Raw genomic sequence first — 22,226 nt, 5'->3', positions numbered from 1 at the left:
AAAGAAATACTGTCCAAGAAATACTTTCCAAATACTGCCCACAGAGAAAGAGTCGACCTTTTTTATGATTAACTGATAAAACTGCAAATGGATTATTTCAGAAAAAAACGTGGACTCAATATACAGTATAATAATAAAATTCTAACTGGCAATAATAATAATAATAATAATGATGATGATTTTATCAAATATTCATTACAACGCATTTATGATACTAAGATTCAGGAATCAAAAACGAATGTTGACCCGAATATACATTCTAATAAAAAAAGAGAAAGAAAAAAAAAGATTCTGTAAAAATGTGCAAATTAACCAAACAGATTATATTTATTACAATACATTCATAATAAAATATTTTCACGAAATATTCTATAAATATATTACATTTTATATTACTTTTTAAAATATATATTAAAACAAAATCACACAGTATCCGAAAGCCGGATTAGTAACATCAAAATCAATGTGTAATTCTTTAAAGACCACAAACTAATAAAATGTAGGCCCTGAATACTGGTTGTATTTGCCAAATCTATGAAAATATATATATATATATATATATATATATATATATATATATATATATATATATATATATATATATTTTTTTTTTTTTTTTTTTATAAAAAATGCACATGTACTGTATTATACTGTATTATTACTGTATTAAGATAAAGATTTAATATATACCCAGTTAGAACATATATCAGTTGGGACAGATTTTATATCCAGCTTATATTTAAAACTTTAACAATTTAAAGAGTATTTCTGGAAGTGAAAACAAATTCAATAACTCGCTGTTCTCATGTTAATATGATGGTTTACACAAATTAGACAATTATGTAAAAATGTTTTTTATTTAACTCTAAGGAGATTATGAAAACATTTAAGAAGTTGTCAAGGACAACAGTTTCACGAAAAAAAAACAACAAAAAAAAAAATCAATCAACAAAGATTGGTGTAGCAGTTTTGTTATAAACAAGCTGTGTGCAATAAATGTCCTGGATTTTTTTCCGCTACCTAAATTCCTTTTTAAGCCCAAAGGTGGCACTGTTGCTTTGGCTTTCGTACAGTAGTTTCACCCTCTCTGGTTTCCACAAAGTAGGACAGATGGCATTACTAAACACCAAATTGTAGTTCAGATTGTTCAGTCACAGTGTAAGTTGACGGAGTGTGAGAGAGACTTGTGATGTTAGCATGTGGAAGATGCCTCTCAGTCCACCAATGCAAAGGGAGCTACTGCAATTGTGGAGGACATTTAGTAGATACAGCAATCAGGATTTTTTTTTGTTTTTAATCTACAAATACAAAGGTAACAGAAAATATGACACTCAACCTGGTAGATTGTATGGATTTTACATAATTTGCTTTAATATATAAAAACTGCATTATTATGATTATTTTTAATCTACATAATTAAAGCTTAAATTTAAAGAATTTTTGTACAGTAGTTAAACTGAATAATCAACCATGTTCATCTATGGGACAAAGCCTGTTTTATGGGACAAAAAAATCCCCCTGAAATTCTTTAGCAATCAGTGTGTTTGTATTAATGATGTGCCTATGGGTGTTTTTGTGCATTAAATGCATTGTGTGTGTAAAGCTCAGCCAGCCGTACAAGCTCTTACAGTCACGCGGGTCAGTACACGGTAGGTGGCAAACAATCCCCTTGAATAAGTCACCCGCGTGAATGTGACTTTTGGATGTCTGAGCGAGTGTGATTTATATAAATGTGTCGATGTCAGAGTGCATGAATAGAACATTCAAAATCACGTTCCCTTTTCGAAACGAGAAAGAAAGAGCCCCTAAAAAGAGGGAGGGAAGAAATAAAGAGCTCCTGCTGCTATCGAATCATGCAGTTTTCATAACCAGTCAATCTGATCAAACTTTCATATCCTTCCCGCTAGCAGATCCTGGTCAAGTTCCAGAGAGACTCTGACACGGAGATGTCAAGAAAACACACTCGCACAAATGCTCGTTTAAAGATGTCGTTCAGGTTTCTGATGATGGAGCACTACGGGAAGTTATAGATCTGTGATCCCGCGTATGAGCTTGAATTTGGAGGGAGGGTGTCGATAAATTGAATTTCACTATGCCGAGGTATGAAAATAACGAAATTTCACCTGAAATATGCTCCCATGAAATATCACTTTCCCTCTGTAATCTTCCAATCCCCCACCAAGCACAATGTAGCACTGTTAATTTACCTCTCATCAGTGTGAACAAGCTGAAAACATGACTGTCATCTGAGCAGAAATAGCTGTCATCTGAAACGCACCCTGAGAGAAAACGAACAAAAAACCATGGCAGCAATAGTGATATATCAGATAATACAACATAATGAGGCCGTTTCTAAATCCCACGATATTTACTTCAGAATAAACTCCTCACATAAGCCATCAAAATGCTTGCTTTGTCATCTGCCGCACTATTAGCACCGCCCAAGCATACTTTGTCACGTCACAGTGACTGATTGCACTTCATCGTTCACCACGTATGCACATTACAAGAATCACTCATTTCTAATATGTCACCTTTCATATTAAAACACCAGAGATTTGTGACAGGAACGTGAAGGATCTGCCTTCAAAGAAACGGCTCAGGGCAAATAGACCTCAACCTTTTCAACCAGGCTCATTGAAAACCATGCCACTGCTTACATTTCTGCAAAACTCTAAAAATATACCTATACATAAAAATCTCTGCAGTTTCGAGTTGAAATAAACAGTAGTGGCATTTTTTTTAGCTTTTCACACAAATTATGATTACAGGGGCAGATTACACCAACTAATAAAGCCGTTTAATATAATAATACACTTTGATGTTTAAATAACATAATCAGCTACATATGTATGGCTGACATATATGCCTATTAAACACAGGTAACATTAAGTCACAACTTTTATATTAGTTCCGCCTTAAACTATTAGTAAAATAACTGCATAGCTTTTCATGTTTAAAATTAAACAAAAAGAGAGATGTGCAATACATTGATTAATCTGATATAAAATTATAAAAAAATGTTAAAAGGTTGTTTTAAATGTCAGACTTGTTCCCTTGCCCCCCCACTTGTATGTCCATATTTGGTTTTCCGATTCTTATTTTGTCTTGTAATGATTGAATTCCAGTCCTGTGTTTCCAGTGTCCTACATTGGCTGTTAAATGTCTTCCTGTGTTCCTGAATTTGCACAATGCTATATTCCGATATATTATATTAAAGATGTTAAAGTTTATTCAGTGCTACCTCGTTCCTAAGCAAAGTGTGACAGAACAGTTCATTTTTGTAATTTTTGTTGGATTTAGATCGGGGTAAATGACAAGTGGAAGAGGATCTTATAGACTGAACTGGAGGTCAAATCTGCCTCATTCCTCCCTCCTGTGTCTCCGCTGGTCCCAGTCAGCCCCATGCTTCCAGAGTGGCCTCCTGTGCCAGTTCCTTGAAGAGCACCCCAGTACCACTCTAGCCTCCTTCTCCGTAGCTTCTGGCAGCCCCGGCTCTCATCCTCAGCCCACAGTCAGTACGGGGTGAGCCACATGGGACTGTCATCCTCCAGCGTCACTGTGGTCGGAGTGTCCCTCAACTCAGCCTTAAGCCTATTAGGCCCAGACTCTGTCTCGGCCTGTTGACCCTTGAGGCTCCACATCGGCTCCTAGCTTCTTTGACTCCACCATCTCCCATCAATCCTCCAGTTCCACAGGGCTCCCTTGTCCATCCGGCTCCACCTTGATCTGGCGTCGACCATACTGCTCCTCGGGTCTCCACTCCTCTGTCTGTGCCTCGTCGCTTCATACCCCTTCGGTTCCGTCAGGCTCTGCCTCCATCAGACTCCAACATCGCCTTGGATCTCTCCAGATCTCCGCTTCCATCTCAATCGTCAGAGCGCTTTGTTCCACCCTGGGCCCCCGGATCCTCGGCATTCCCCTGGCTCGTGGGCTCCCTTCTGTCGGCTTTACTATGGGTCGTCATCGTGGCTGTGACCTGGGTCCAGCTGAACTCCTCCTGCTCCGGTTCCCTTCTATTTCTCCCCTAGCTCCTCCCTCCTTCGTAACCCCCATGGACTGTGTTGTCGGGTGTCGTACTCCCTTAGCACCCACCTGCCCCTCCCCACTCGTATGCCCATATTTGGTTTTCCGATTCTCATTTTGTCTTGTGTTCACTGAGGTCCAGGTGTGTGTTGTTAATTATCTAGTTAAGTCCTCATTGTTTTCCATAATTAAACCCTGTGTTTCCAGTGTTCTGCGTCGGCTGTTATACGTCTTTCTGTCCCTGTCTTCCTGAGTTTGCGCTATGCTGTATTCCATTGGAATATATTAAAGACCGTTGAAGTTTATTCAGTGTTTCCTCATTCCTAAGCAACAGCAAAGTGTGACATAAATATACATTTATTTATTTATTAAATTTTATTAAATTTTTAATTTTGTGTTTGTGTGAATGTGTTGTATATGTATATTTATTTATTAACCTGTTTTATATATTTTTTTATTAATTATTGTAGTTGGTTAGTTTATTTTAGTACTACTTTTGCTGCTGCTGTTGTTGTATTGACTAATACCAGTTAGCATTGACAAATTATCATGGTTTAAGATGTAGTAAAAGATAATCCGAATAGATTTAAATAAATAAATAAACAAAAGACTTGAAGCCTACTAAAATGGCATATTTGCTTTAATGTGTTTTTATCTTATTTGCATTGTTGACACTATCGGTCAGGTTTAGGGCAGAGCTTAGAGTAGTTTAGGTAGTTCAATGTTTTCAACGTGATAAAGCATGATTAAATGCCACTCACCTGACAGTCCAAACTGCTGTGATACATTCACGTTAATAACACTTTAAAAGTGTTGCAAAATGTGCAAGAAACTACGCAATATCATTTTCCAGAGCCATGTTTTCCCAGTGAACCGGGATTGCAAACCTCAGTAATAGAGTAGCTTATTACATGAAATTAAAATTTCTTCTTTATTTTTTTTTTCTCTCTTTATATTACATGTGGGAATTGTCAAAGAGGTGTCTGTGATAAACCAACATACTGTGGCAATTTAAATTACAAGCGCTCTTCTCTGTCTCCAAGGAAAGCATAGATGTTTGTTAGGTTAGCAGCTAGCAGTTCCCACTGAGCTTCTTATTGCACATGTGAGTGAGAGATTGGATTTTAGTTGCTTAGCATAATGGAAGTAAGAAGAGGTGTGATCAAGGCTAATATCTGACATCACCTTGACCTCCTGAACGAAGCCAGAACAATAAGCCATCATAGCTATTCTCTCAGGAACACTCCATACTACAAAGAACGCGTTGTGGCCCCAGGATATGAAAGGTATGATGTATTATATGCATGCAGCATGAAGAGAACCTTGCCCATTAACAACCCGCTTTGTTTGGAACAAATGCTACGTTTCTCGGCCGCAGCCTTTTGTGAACTAGCGTTCCACCCCAGCCATCGTTCCAGAGGGGAGCGGAGCGTCTGCGTGGCGGAATAAAAACTAGAGCATTCTCTCCATCTCATCCGTCTCGTTAGTGATTAATTCTCCAGCCAAAAACAGTGACTTCCTCCTGCATTAATTTCCTAAGTAATGTGACACCTCCATAGAGCGACAGGGCGAACAGGTCTGAAAGTGCCCCAATGCCGAATTCTTTCCTGCTATAAATCATTAGCCATTAGGGACCTGTGGGGCTTAAACGACTTAAACAAATGAACTTGTCTGATTTAATAAGACCTTCAGTTACATCAATATGCTTCATGAAAGAATAAATTGGGAGGGTGAGAGGAAAAAAAGGAAATTGTGGTAGGAGCGCAGAGATTGCCCCATGCTTCACTGTTATCAACCCCTTGTACTAAGTGTAATTGATTTCCATTTATGTTCATACATTTGCCAAGTACAATTTCAAGTTCACATAGTAACCTCAAAGGGCTACAAGGCATTATATTACATAGAAACATTGTTTTCTTGTTTTTTTTATGTATCGGGTCACAATAAGATTTCAATACAAAACTACTTCAATGAAAGTTGAATGAAAGCACTTTAATTATTCTAGCTATTAGCAAACCATTAAATTCATTTGCCTCAATAAACTCCTAATTTTGCCTAATTTTAGTTAGTAAGGTTAGTTAGGTAGGATCAGGGATGTAGAATATGGTTATGCAGAATATGTGATGTATAGGTACTGATAAACAGTTAATATGTTATTAATACGCATGCTAATAAGCAACAAGTTAAAAGTGAGAATCAGTCTCATACTACAGTGTTGCCCAGATTTAATTCCCCATATGCAAATTTAATATTTGCACATTAAATGTCCAAAAATATACAAGAAACCTTTTTTCATGTGTGAACATGGCTGATATTATAATACCATGTAAAAATCTTCATGTGTATCACCAAATTTGACTATGGGGATTTTATATACTGCATTTTCTTAACATAACATATCTTCATCTACCCAGATAATGTGCATATGTGACCCTGGAGCACAAAACCGATCATAAGTATAGGTATATTTATAGCAATAGCCAACAATACATTGTATGGATCAAAATCATAGATTTTTATTATTATTATTTATAACTATATACCCTTAAAACTGATTGTGTGGTTCAGGGTCACATGTGTAAAAATGACATATTACACATATTATTGGTAACATCCAGCATGGTGATATTGATAAGTATAATTGGCACATCGAATATGACAAACCTAGGTGGTCACGCATTTGAGTGTTCATGTTAAGCAATTACTGAAAATAAATAAAATAAAATATTAATTGTATGTATGTAATCATGTAGTGTAAGCATATGTGTTTAACATAATTTTGTATTTACAGCGAATATAATAATAAATTTTTTTATTATGGTGTCACCATTGCCTTGTGATTAAGGAAAAAGGTCCAAGACCTTTGTAGCAGTAACTGTGTATAATGTATCTCTTGGAAACTAATAATAATAATAATAATAATATGAAAATAAAAAACTTCCATTTTAATTCAGTTTTGGATATCGTTATGAGTAGATCAAATCATGAGTGTATTGTTATTACCCCTACACATTCATCTTGGATACATAAAAAAATTTATTTATCCAAAAAAGTACAATTTTTTATTAATTTTGTTTTTCATTATGCTGATAGCCTAGGTGTAAGTATTAGCTGTGTAACCACTGTTACCTGCTGTAAGTGTTAGTAGATTGTCAAGACTGTAAGAGACTCCTGAGGCAGGCTGCTGTAGATTTGTCCTGCTGGGGATACAGGCTCTTACTTAGAGCTTAAGGGTGTGTGTGTGAGTGTGTGTATGTGTGTGTGTGTGTGTCTGTGTGCAGGGGGGTGGAATGCATGCTGGTAACCATGGTGATGGTGAGGTGCTAAGGCTCATTAGAGGAACACACACACACAGAGAGAAGGTAGGGGGAGCTGTGGACTGGGTGTGTGCGCAATTGTCTGTCCGTGGCGAGGAAGCAAGGGACCAAACAATGTGTTGAAGTGCTGTTAGGTGAAAAAAAAGTTAATGTTTGCAGAATATAGCCTTCACACTATTTCAGTTGAACTGAAATGTAAGCCTTTAGCTGGCCATTTGCTTCCTGGCCCTAAGCAGAAGTCCATCATGCTCTTATGATCCTGTCATATCTACTGTAATTCAAGCGTTCTGCACTTTCTAGGCTTCTGCAAGGCATTGGCCAACAATGGCAAGGAAATGAGGGTCCATTCAGGTACCACTTTATATTAAATGTCCTCAGTATCTGTGTACTTACATGGTAACTAGATGTAACCACAGGGTAAGTACACTACAGCTGTACTATTTCTATAACTACACACGTAACAACCCTCAAAACATATGTAAGTAAGAATGTGTAAGAGGACACTGGAAACCCTACAAGGTCATACTTTATATTAGGTGGCCTTAAATATTATATACTTACATAAAAATAAAAAAATAAGCACAATGTACTTATTGTGGTCATATTGTATTTCAAAACACTTTTGATGCTATTGAGGTGGGATACAGGTACAGTTAGAGACAAGTTTGGTGATATGGGTAGGTTTAAGGGTGGGTTAAGGTGTAAGGATGTGTAATTCTAAATGTAAGTACATAAATTAATTACAGATGTAACAGATGCACATCTGTACTTTCAAAAAAATTGGGCTTTCTATTCACCAATGAATCTTGAACAGAAACATGTATGACAGTCAACGCAAATATATTAAGCAGCACAACAGTTTTCAATATTAGCAACGATTCAGCTTTAATGTCACAGAAATACATTACACGTAAAAATATATTAACATAGAAAAGTTTTTCTGAACTATAATAATAATTAACAATATAAATGGTTGACTTTATAGTAGCAGTATGAACCGTTAGTGATGTGTTATGTACATCATTATCTCATTTGCATGATTAGTGAATTGAGTTTCAATACAACAAGCAAATTCAACGTAACTAATTCACTATAGTAAATTCACCAATGTTATGTTTGTTTAGTACGTAACTTTTATGAATAATAACCGAATAGTCTCTCATGATATATGTTATATTTTGTTCTTTTAACTGATTTTGCTATACTTTTTGCTATACTTGATAATACAAATGTAAAATCAATCATTTGAATTATGATTGTTTATAATAAAAAGCATAGTTGTTCTCAGTGTTTCACATGAGTAGTCTAAAAGAGCACTTTAGAAATTAAATAACAATGGAACACATTAATCCTCTATCTTGCTGCAGTTTCTTCAGGGCAAATTGCCAAGTTAATTGGACAGTGTTAACCAAATTCCCTTCGTGTTTCTTCCCACTTTCCGCTCCCTTTTATTGCTATTGGAGGACAGGTCAAAAATGCTTATGAGGCATTTTGGTGTCACAACCCAAAATTGGCCAGCACCACAAACACTGAATTCATTAAGTCACCCCTCCATTACCGGGGCCACATCAGATGATAGAAGATTCTCCCTGATGCTGCCACTTCCTTGATAGCTATCTAGTGTAATTAAACTTATAATTGCGATGCCAAGAAGCGTTTCTGCTCGTAATTGCATGGTAGAATCCTGACAAGACTAGCCAGTTATTAGAAAGTCGAATCTCGGGCATTTTAATTGACTGGGCAAAGACATGGGTGAGATTCTCATTGATAGTCCATACTTCCTACACATCAAAAATAAAACAACAAAAATCAAGAACAGATTTCAAATATGACACTTTTTGTTAATATGTCATTTTGAGCAATAATAAAACATTCCTAAGCTACAATCAGTGTGCTTAGTGATACACACACAAAAAAAATCATCAGCTTTGTAATTATATTAATATATTAACTCATCTGACATGTTAATTACTAAAACAAGAATAAATTATAATTATATTAACATTTTGATATTATTGATGTACAGAGACAAATTAATCACAAAAGTAGACTTACCAGTCACACGTTAGGTGTCCTTAACTACTATGTACTTAAACTATGTACTATGTACATTAAAAAAACACTTATTGTGTAAGGGTAAGGTTAGGGGCAGGTTTGGTGGTATGGGTAAGTTCAAGGGTGGGTTAAGGTATAAGGGATGGGTCAATAGTGTAATTATAAATGTAATAACATAAATGAATTACAGATGTAATTACATATACGTAGTTTTAAACATTTAAGTGTAATGTAAAGATATATGTACACAATGAGTGCACTGAATCAAATGATTGATTTAAATGCAAGTACACAGTATAGTTAAGGCCACCTAATATAAAGTGGCACCGACTTAACATATGAAATAACCAACTAAGTAAAGCAGTAAACACAAAGTACAATAAATAATTACAAATGGGGAAAAAAATCACATGCAATATCAATAGACAGAATAGCAGTAACAAATGATGGACAAACATTAGATCTTTTTAAGCTGAGGATGTACTGTACAACCCGATGGCTGGCAGAACAAAGGACTTCCTGTATCTCTTCTGTAGCTCTGTGCTGCAATCAGATTGCTTCAGAGTGCACCCTTCTGTCTGAGTAATGTCTCATGTAGTGCACTGTATACATTTTCAATGTATGAGTATGACAGAATACATTTTTGTCAGACATTCTTCTTTATGTAAAAATGTAGAGTATTTCTGCATAGACTTCAATAAAAGAACAAGCCATCCAGATGAATTTGTCGAGTTAAAATATGTATTAGTTATATCAGGATGACACAATGCATTTTATCATACATTCTACTTCCCCTAAGCTGGTAGATCATGGTGCTAGCAACACCAAGGTCGTGAGTTAAAACTACAGGAAACGCATCAACAGAGAAAATGTTTACCTTGAGTGCACAGCAAGTCTCTTTGAATAAAAGCATCCGCCATGTGAGTAAATACATGTTAGATGGAAGATGGAACTGACCACAGCACAGTGTTAAAACCTTTCCATAAGTGTACAGCAGACTGGAAATGATGGTTATGTGTATATATGTATATGTAAAGTGATCAGATATTTGTAATACTGACATAAAAGTACATGGACCACATGTGTATAGTTTAAAATGTGTGCAGATATGTTTCAGATTATTAATTTATAATGTGATTTCCTGTTCGTAGAATTGAGATGCGATATATTCCAATGTGGGAGTTTTCTGATGGTATACTATAAATTATTCACGAAGACATGTAAATGAATGCAAATGCAATGTGCAAAGAATAATTCTAACAGTAACAATGGGCTTGTTCAAATTTCATGTCAACTAGTGCTGCAATAAGCTTTTTAATAAGGGCAGCGGCTAAAATATAGATTTGGCATACAGTATAAACTAATTTCAGCAGGAATGTAAACTTGAGACAACAATTGGTTTCCGTCATGTTGCAATTTGCTATCTCATCAAAGGGAAACAGTAACATTAATTTAGGCCTCAATCATCCCTCAGTGCTTTTGGAGTGTGAACGCAACACAAAGCTATACCCAGTACTTAAAAAAAAACATGGCCACTGCTATAGGTTAGTGCAACCTCATATCAATTGAAACTGTAGTGAATGTTATGCAGCAAAAAAAAAAAAAATTCACCATTTACAAATATCATGATATTTTGCAGCTTTTTTTTGGCAAGCAAAGAAGACCCATTTTTTGTTCCCCACCAAAAAAACAAAAAAAAAAAAAAAAAACGCAATACAATAAAAGTTTTTAAAAGAACCATTTTGTTTTAAAGGGCATGTTTAGACTTGGCAAGTTTGGTTTGACTAAAATGAATTCTGGTGTGATCGCTATGCTATTGCAGTTCAATTAATAGTGTGAACACTGTCCTTTGAACTTCTTGGCACGGCAAACACTCTCTGAAAAGGTGATGCTCGATCTGCTTTCAAACAAACTCTGGTGAGGTTCAGCTGAAACATGAACGCAATACGGACCAAAGACATAAAAACAGATAAAAATAGGACGTCAAATCACAAGACATGGCCCTTAAAAAGAACAAAATGCTCAAGTATACCTGGTTCCTCTTGTCATAGGGGTTGTGATGCCCATTACAGTTCAGTAAAGGATTTGAAACCTCTGTCTTCTTACAGTAGCTATCCATTTGTGTGTGCAATGGAGAAATGCTTGACATTGTTGTGACTCCTTTACGCATTTTTAAGCTTTTGTGAGTTCTGAGCTGGTAAAAATACCACTGTATACACACATATACCCAGCACATTTAGCCTAGCACACGGCAAGTCCGCAAAATAAAAGCCATAAAACTGTGCAATTATGTTGTGACCATATCCATCTGCTTTTTGTTTTGTATCTTTGGGTCTGTGTAAAAAAGGAAAGTGTAAGCAGTAAGCGAATAAATGAAATAAAACTATTATGGATTTTTGAAAATTACCAGTCATTTTTTAGAGTCATTCTGAAGCCATTTTGTGATGACGGCAACATGAAAAATGAACTTATTGTCCGCCCCCTTCTTGGTCTTTTCGCGTTTATAAATGCATCAAATGCATCCTTTGCCACCGGGTGATGCTGTCAGAGCGTTAAAAGCTCACAAACACTGCATTAAATCAAGTTGACCTATCAGGCGAGGGTTTTGGTAGAATGAATTGTGAACAAATAAATGCATATTATAAGAAAATTAACATGCATTTTGACTGCGCATACATGTCAGCCAGTTGTTTGGGACTCCCAAAACCAAAATATCAACTTTTCAAAACCCACAATAGGGGCACTTTAAGATAGTTAAAAAAAATTAAATAATACATAATGGAACCATAAACGGCAAAAAAGAACCTTTACTGAAGTGGACAAAAATGCTAATTTATTTTAATGGTACAAAACTCTATAGTACCTTCCTTCACAGTGCACTTGCTTTGAAGATTGTGGTTAACCAGTTTCATATAAGATCACTGTTCCACATCTTGCTGTAAAGGAACAAATTTAGGACAAATGTTAAACCTGAAAAAAAAAAGAAAACCCTGAAAATCAACCTTTAACAATTCCATTTATTATGACCTGAATATGAGACAGCGCTAGTCTTACTTGGGATTTAAATTAGCCTACAACCAACTTTTATACCTTGGAAAATTAGATGATTAAAGTCAGGAGAAAAGGCTAGTGATGGGGTACGGGGGGGGGATGGGAAGATGAAACAGTCCTAAGACAGAGGGATGTAGTAGAGTGAGAGAGCCTGTTCAGCTCCACTACACAGCACTCTTATAAAAGAGCATAATCTCACAGAGCCTATACTCCCATGAGTCTACAGAGAGACTGTGCGCTGCGTTATACTGACAGTCAGGTGAAAAAGCTCTTGCAAACCTGGCTGTTATCATGATGTTCTTACTTTGTATCGCTCTGTCTCCCTACTGTGTGTGAGAGAGAGAGAGTGCAGATAAATACTGTATGGATATGGCATGATGCATAATGGTATGTGGATGGACGAGCCTGTCCTCCAACAAAAATGACTCTATAGTTTGTTTCTGCAAGTACCTTATTACAACCTATTTTTTAAGTTAAGCGTCCTCCAGCAGGAATAAAAATAATTAGTGTCGTGTTTACATGTCTGTTGTCATGACCGTCCTTCCCAATCAAGATGCCCATTTTGTTTAAATGCGGCGTGTGGACTTTCTACATTGATCTCACTGTAACCCCACCCTTAAACCTTTCCATTACAAAAATCATGCCAAACCATAATTTACAGGGCATATAGCTTTTGTGAGCAAATGCGTTCTCTGGGTTCAAACCCATGATCACATGATTACGTTTCTTACATATCTTATAATGCAACACTGTACAAACAATTGTAGCATACGCTCTGATGGATTGTATTTAATTTGTACAAACTACCTATTCGGGCTTATTGGTTGGAGGACAGGTTGGAGCGAAATGTCGTCGCAAAGCTGAATGAATGCCTGTAAATGGTGTATAAAAGTATTGACAATGTCTTATTTTGATGTGCAATTTCAGTTTGTGTGATCATTGTAGATTATTATGTGTAAAACTGCAAACATATAATTTGTTTACTCTAAACATATCATTCTATTCATGCTAATGCATCATTCAAGCCCTCTTTTCTGCCATTCAAGCCCTTTTATTTACCTGGATGGTGCTGTCAAACCAGACTTGTCGCCGTTGGGACTTTCGTAACAGGCACAAAAAAACAGCGATTGTAGTTATCTCCTCCATGCTTGATGGCGCTATATTTTTATTCATGCGAGTGCCGTGATTAGCCAAATCTAGAGCGAGTGACGCGGTGCACACACTCTGGTGAACACACTAGGCTAAATGAATGGAGAAATTATGGTATTCTTCTGTAGTCCGACAAGTTATGCTTTGTTTATAGATCATTTGTTGGTGGATGTTTGTTGTTTCTTTTATCAGTTTGTGTCGATAAAGTATAATAGGGTAAATCATGTAGTAATTTAACCTATAGAGCGCTTGTAAGATACTTGCGTGTGCCTCTTTTGTGTGCGCACAATACCCCACCACCCCCGATGGTATAATAAGAACACTGACAGAAAGAAAATAAAAAAAGGACTTTATTCAAGGATTTGGCACGTAACATCACCATAGCGTGGTGGACAGCCCGTGGACACACATAACGTATGCAGTTCTGTGTTAGATGCAATGTAAAGATAGGTCTTGTACAGATGGCTTCTTTCATACTTTTTTGCACCTTGACAATCGTAATTGTTTGGTAATTGGTCAATGGGACACGTAGATCCTCCCCTTTTTTTTTTTTTTTTTAAGAGCTTATAAGAGTTCGGAATGATATGGGGATAAGTGATTTATGAAAACATTTTCATTTAGGGGTGGACTAAACTGGATGATATTTATGTGAGGCCTTTAACAACAATTTAAGGTTAATTACATTTGGATATGTTGAAATACACAGAGCTCTTTTTTAGATGAACAAAAAGCATTAAAACTGTTTTGGAAATAGAATATTTTTAGAGATTTTCTGTTGTTTTCCTTTCCCTGTCAGTAGTCCACTATGTGCAAAAACGAGGCATCTTCAATGTAATAACGTTTCCTTTCTCTGTCTCTGATGCAACTGAAGACAGCAATAAAGTACAGTCACATTGTCATCTGTTTTTAGCACTTGTCAGCCTTGCTGCTGACAAATAAACCCTTTTCTCTTCATCAAAAAAGTGACTGGATTTCACAGGACATGTCTTGTAATGATTCCATTTCATGTGAAGAAAACAAAGATTCATTCATTTTAAAAGTTTGCTTTCACACTCAGTATGTATCCACATGACTCAATCCACGTGTTTCCTAATTACTGAATATCATACTAAATATCTTAAAGGGTTAAATTAAGCATATTTTAAAAAAAGGTTTTCTCAATGTTCTATTTACATAATACAATCATGCAAATTAAAGCTTCATCTAGGATTAAAAGATTTTCTACCTTCACTTTTATAACAACATTCCGTTTCACTGCTGAAATTAGCCCACACAGTGCACCACTTCTTTTTATTTGATATTAACCTGCATAGACAGTATGCTTGATATATTTAGATCTATTTAATATTCATGAGTCATGCATCTTATTTGTGCATGTCATTAATTAGACTTCTTAGCTCAGGGTGATGGCCAAGGGGCCTTCCATCAGTTGGGAAAATTGCAGTTGGCCCAGGTGTAGCCTCAGACTCAGCTGGTGTTATGTCTATAGTTTACTCACTCCTGAAATAAACAGCACGGATAGAATTCCTTTTCTGGAGTGGGAGTTGCAACCTGATCTGGAGACAGACTGCCATTTTTGATCCTGCTTTAGATTTGTCAGGAGGATTTTACTCACAACACACCTTTACTATATCAGATGATACAGAGCTCTAAGTGATTCCCATTAGCTGATGCAGCAGCTTCGTCACCAGACGCATTTTGTCAAAAGCATTTTCTCACCTTTTGCTATTTAATAGAAACATTGTCGAAGAAAACAAAAAAACGTGCTTTACATTGGTCAGACTATACGTGGTGTTTATAACGTATGCCACAATTGAGTTCCTTTATTTTAAAAAGGTCATAGTGAGATATTTGCGATGAAAGTGACTGAGGTAAATTAAAAAAGAATTAAAAAATTGTATTGCCACAAAGCATAATCAATATGGTGGTTGGCTTTTTGGTTATATTTAAAATAACAGCATGTCAAAAATGACTGTGTAAAAAAAAAAAGCTAAAATATACATAATGTTATATAATAAGCTTTAAAACTAAATCCTCCAAAATTGGCCCTACTCATTTCTATTGTAAATGTCTCTCTTGCAACCGATTTTTGCTTATTTACAGTAAAACAATGGACAAACACTAAGGAAAAGAAAGAGGTGATTAACAATTTCAACCACTAATGCTGCCGATAAAGCTTAATTTACATTAATTGAACTCTAAATATTCCATCAATGTCTAAAAAAAGAAAATGATAATTCACTTTATTGTATGGAAAAATTACTTTTTCTGTGAACAGTTATATCTAGTTTTGCAACTTCATCACCATGACCACACCATGTCTAAAAAAAAAAAACTAATAATAGTGTTAACAACATTTTTTTGAAAGCATAATTATAATAATACGTTTCACATTTCTGCTTTTAAATCCTCCAACAATCGGTCCAATCTGCCTCAATGAATTCTTGATTACATTATTTCTTTTTTTAAATTAAAAAAATCTATATACAATATATAATTGAACAAAATTGCCAATCAACATTTTTCACAGATGCTGTTGATTGAGATTAACGTAAAAAGCCAGAATGTTACATCAAGGACAAAAAAGACATAATACCGTTTGTAAATCCATTTAACTAATTATACTTTACATCAGAGATAACTTTTATCTGTGTTACACGTTGAAAGGTGGCAATCAAAAGCTTGGATGCTATCAACAGAAACATCAAGTCCATCTGAATGTCACTTATGCTTTATCTCTTCAGAGTACTTGTGACGCTTGTTGTGGCGCTGACTAATACGGAATTCTAAAGGACTTCTTCTACTGTCTTCACTCGGTCACTCAACGTCAACCGTACCTCTGCTTCGAAGAAAGCTCAAAGTTAAATCTAGAAAACAGCTGACACGGCGTAGCCACAAGTTATTATGAACATGTGAAAATGAAATTAATTCAATGCAATGAGATGTCTCTTGGCTTTCGCATCCGAGCAACGCTATCCTTGAGCATCCCAGCGCATGTCTCATTTGTCATGTTCTTTCTCGCAGCCAAATTAAAAATTCAAGTGTGCATATCATTAACAGATCGCTCTGACAAAACAAGTTCATGTGCGTGCAATTCTCCGGGGTCACCTCTAGATACCTCTCGAAGTTATTACTTTGGGGTCACGTGTCATAATCAACTGTCTGGCGGTAGGACAGCAAAGAGGGCAAATTATTCAATTTATGTAGAGAGGTTAGCTATACGACTTCAAAAACATGGCTTTGCTTTTAGTGTAATGTGTAGGGCAGGAACTTTGCCGCCTTACTGCTGAGTGGCCCCGGGATCAAATCTTTGGAAATAGCTTCTAGCGTTTCTAAAGCGTCGTCCACACATCAAAGAAGGTTACCTAGTCCAATCGATGGATCGGGGGAACCCAAGCACACACATTCAAATTGCTGGAAAGCTTTTGAGGTGCTTTCAATTGAGGAATATTGATAAAACAGGGGTAAAAAAGAGTCAAGCTGTGCAATGTTTCCTCTGGTAATTTTACAGTTATTGAACTGCAGTCATTTACGCCTAGCAAAGGTGTTCAAAATAGCCCTGGATTTCTATGGAGACACCTATTCAGAATTTTCTACTGCCCCCTTGACAGTGAAGTACTTTAAACAAATTCAATCTGTATTGTTGTTTAATTGTCCATTCTGCCTCCTCCAGGACCTCATCTCAGAGCAAAAGATGACTTCAATGCACAGTGTTCGAACTTCAACAGACACAATTATTGATCTCTGACTGCAATACGCAAAACATGATCTATAACCTCTCTCCTGTTTCTTCTCATAATTCACAATCATCAGAGCCAGTATGGCTGGAGGGATTCTTATGTTTCCTTAAAAGCACAGGGAATGTTCGTTTTACCACCATAGATGTTTTATTTATAGTCAGTTCAACCTACAAGTCCAATATTGCCTTTGAAGTAAATACGGATTTGGGAGCTTGATGCTCTGGCATGCTTGCGGTTGTTGCTTGAATTGTTGTCAACTCGTGACACAATGGGTTTTCAACCAGAAGTCAATATTTGGACTAATCAGTGCCCTAGTTTACATTCCATTTCAAATTTAACCACTGGCCAACAGGATATGAAGAGCAGGACAATTTCCTGGAGCATGTTAGAAAGGAATTGCATTACTTGTGAAAATAAATTATTTTTAATAGGTGAAGTCCATTTGATGTGTTCGTAATTATTGTGGCCATGTTTATTTCGCAGCCCTCAGCGGGTTAATTTATATTCTGTTCAACTTCATCTTCATTATTTTTTCATTGTTCGCAACCTGTTTATCAGTGATTAAAAATATTTAGAAGTAGGCGTGTTCGTTATACCAACACAGGCTCTAGTTTAAAGGTTTTAATTCACAAATTTACAAGGGAAAATGAGAGAGAAGTTATGCTAATTGAGAACTTATGGCCTCATTTTGTATTCTACGTATTATTCATGAATCCTCATTAGAATAGTCATAATTCTAATTAATGTAGCCGTTCGGCTTTTAAAAAATGGCCAAATGAAGATGTTGCCTGCTCTTCATCATAGTGAAGACAGTTGGTGATTACAGCATGGCCAAACTCTCTCATTTATTATCTTTCAAAGTGAGGAGGCAAAACATTTAAGAAGATTCATTTTCAAACACTGCAGATTTGGCGGATAACATCCACACACTGAAAATCTCAGAAGATTAATAATTTGCATCCACTACAGAAATGTATAACACAAACATTATTACATACACAAAGCAAAAAATTATAACTGATTAACTGATTAAATAAAATACATATACAGTATACTTGCATATAACTTACATCAAGAACACAAAAAAACAACACAGTTCTATTTTGTATTTTTACATTAACAGTGTAGGAGTATTATTTTTATTATTATTTTAATAAATTGCATTTCTCAAGAATGCAGTCATTTCATGTTCCTTGAACTGATGTTCAGCTGTTCTTTTTAATAGTCAATTTATTTTCAGATCATCAGTAATCAACCTCTGTAAACGCTGCAGGTGTCACGAAGGTCACAGACACAGAGCTGTACCTTTAATTTCACCATTTAACGGACTGCTTACTAAAAGATCATGTTTTCATTTCAAGTTTGATACACTGTTTACTAACTTTTTTAATTAATCGCGGACACCATTATTTATTAATTGAAACTGGTTTGTGGAGGCGCAACACACCAGTTGATCCATTCAGGAGTGAAACAAAGAACTGCCTTCATTGAATCATTCACTCATTCAAAAACACTAATTCATTCAAGAATGCAACTACTGTTGCTCAAAGCCGCACAGCGATTAATTATGTTGTGGCTCTGTTTAACAGAAAAAAAAGACAAAATAACTGCCAATGCTCTGGCTAAAATGCTACTTGCCACTGAGTTCATTCAAAAAAATAATAATTCTGTGCACATATGAATACCCTTACACTGGTGCAAAGGGTATTTATGTCCTCAGTCATAGGGTCTCTTCCTACATTTATGAATACTACACACGGAAACCCAGTCTACACACCAAATGAGTGAAACAGGCAGGGTCCTGAGAGAGTAATAAAGACCTAATGATATATTAGGCTATAATTTATACAGCAAGTGTGTTACTGTGAGTGGGATTTAAAGCTCTAATTGAAGTGAACAATGTGTAATTTGCAATCTGAATGCTAAATTAGTCAAATCCCCTTCGAGCCTCATGCATTTGAAATAAGGACCAGACTCATCGTCAACAGTTTTCTCGTTATTCAGCACTGCAGGACCACATTTTATACATTTTCCTCATAAATCTTCGCAATTTATAGTTGTAATACTAAAATCTAAATTATGGTCACTTAATCATTTTCTTTTCACGCGTGACATTGTATGGAACATTTTTTTTTTTTTTTTTTTATGCGGTGAGCAAAAACACAGATTGGAATCTTTTGAGGGCTGCCCTTTTTTTCACCCATAGTTGGGATAATCTGGGTGGATGGGGCTGGTTGTCGGGATAGCCTGCATATGTAGATAAGAGGAAAGGAGGCAGGACTGGCTTCTGCACTCCAGCAAGAAGCGAATCTTAAGGTACAGGGAAGATTATGGCAAAGAACGATGGGGCCTTTCTCAAGGAGGATGCTACATCGATCAAGCTCGAATGGGAGTGTTTGACAAACCCTTTCATTGTTTCATTTCAATTCTTTCTGATACAGTATAGGTGTTTCATCTGTAACAAGAAGCAAGCGCTTTCAGTGTTATTGCACATTTGGCTTTTCAAGTCGTGTCATTCAGGGGAGGAGTTCTTGCTCTTGTTGTTATCAGAAAATTAGAAATGGAGGCCTGTGTGGGAGTCACAGATAAAGCACCGGAGAGCCTCAACAAGCATAATACCAAGTGCAGATGAATAGAAATGCTCGTAGCATCAATGGTGTGCACTGTAATGGTGACACGAGGACCGTTTAGTTTTATAATTGATGTATATCCCAAGAAATTCATTTTCGAGTCATGAATTCAGGGCATACACAGATCATAATAAAAGTGTTCAGAACAATAAAGAATAAAAAAATTCTAAAAATCTACATGATGATGATGATGATATGAATATTATTATTAGAATTGTTATTACTAGTATTATTGTTGTGTGTATATATATATATATATATATATATATATATATATATATATATATATATATATATATATATATGATATCTCACTCTAGAACACAAAACCAGTTATAAGAAGCAAGGGTGTATTTTTAGCAATAGGCAACAGAAGTATTTCATGGGTCAAAATTATCAACTTTCTTTTATGCCAAAAATCATTGAGTATATTTTACACCAATAAGCTGTTTGCACCAATAAGCAGACTTGACTTGACTTGACATGGTATACATATATAAATTATTATTATTATTATTATTATTATTATATAAATTATTATATATTTTTTTCTCAGATTCCAGGTTTTTCAAAATGTTGTATCTTGACTAAATATTGTCCTGTTCTTACAAACCTTGCATAAATTGAAAGCTTCTTTATTCCACTTTCAGGAAATCAAAAGTATTTCAAACTAAGACTAAGAAATCAAATAGCATTTGAACACATTAAACATGCATTTCTTAATGTGTTTAAATTTTCAATGAAAACAAATTAGATAATAATTGTTTATGTGAACCCTTTCTAAACAAGAACAGCTGTTCAGGTGTATCAGACATTTTACTGTATAGATGAAAACACCGTACATAAATATAGCTTAATTTATTTCGACAAACTGTCACTGGGATGGTACCTTTTCAGAAGGGACATGTTTGTACCTAAAGGGTACATTTTGGTACGTGAAAGCTACGTATTAGTACTTAAAGTGTACATATTTCAACCTAATACATACAAAAGTGTACTTTTTAAAAAGGTTCTGCTTTTGTACCTTTATTTCTGAGAGTGTGCGTGTAACATGATTAGTTTCTGCAAACTATAAACCCGAAAAACAACTCAGAGTTTTTAAACAATACTTAGAAGAACTTAATAATTAATAGACTTCTGCACAATCAAATCATCATTTCATAAGGTGAAATTGCCCCTGCAGCAGATTGAAATATTAAAATAAATCAAAGGGAGGCATTCATAAGGCCTTATTGATCATCCACCAGGTAAGCCAGAGCTATATCAATAACAGCAATTCTTAGAAAAGGTTTTTGAATACCGTCGAAATGTGAGAACAGTAACAGAAATGCCGTCAGAAGCGAATAAATTTCATGATTTACATATGAAGAGCATCCGAGAGCAGATGAGGATTTAATAACAAAGCCTTCCTCTGAGAGAGTGACGAGAGCCTTTGCAGGTGATTTGTTGTGAAAACACTGTCAGAAGGAGTGTTTTGAATTCATATTTTGTATTATGTCATAATTGCTGTTTCTGTTACTGGGACATTTAGAGTCTGGCGGTACAGAAAAAGGCTGTCAAATGTATGTGTACATTTACAATATCTTGTGCACTGACTCTGGGCTGTTTAGTGGCTCTGAGGAAAACACTGTCACTAAAACATTAGCCAACCCTGTGTTCATATATACATAATGGACTCATCCAGAGCTTATCTGAGTGCTCCTGGCATCCCCTTGCAGAATTGTTATCTGAGCCAAGTTTCCTAAGGGTAAGAAACTTTCTGAAAATTCAGCAAGAACCACTCATGGTCCTTCTGTGGGAGCCATTTCGTTCTGAGAGCACTCGCATTTAAAGTAGACCAAGAAGCCTGCTAATGAGGACAGCTCACAAAGACACATGGCTCAGTGTGACACCTGTCTAACTGCACACATCTAAGGATCTGTCTCTTACCCCCTTATTTATGCATTCATTCATTTAGTTTGTCACATTATTGCTATCAGCATGCACTGCGGCACCGCCACGTCTGAGAGGCAAGTAAGTCCTTATTGAGCCCCCATGGCTTTTTGGGGCTTCACTAAGAACACTTCAATCACCCTAACCCTCGGTGCTACACATAGAATCAGGGGCCTATATTCTCAGAAGACTCAAATGAGGCAGTGCCTCTTTCGAAAAATAACCCATGGTACAAAAATAAAACAAGGAAAATTTGTACAAAAATATGGCATTAAATAGTGTAATAAATTTTTCTACAAAAACACTGTATAACAGCGATATCAGAG

Source organism: Puntigrus tetrazona, chromosome 6, assembly GCF_018831695.1.
Source record: "Puntigrus tetrazona isolate hp1 chromosome 6, ASM1883169v1, whole genome shotgun sequence".
NCBI classification, from domain to species: domain Eukaryota; kingdom Metazoa; phylum Chordata; class Actinopteri; order Cypriniformes; family Cyprinidae; genus Puntigrus; species Puntigrus tetrazona.
Note: the sequence above shows the minus strand (reverse complement) of the source record.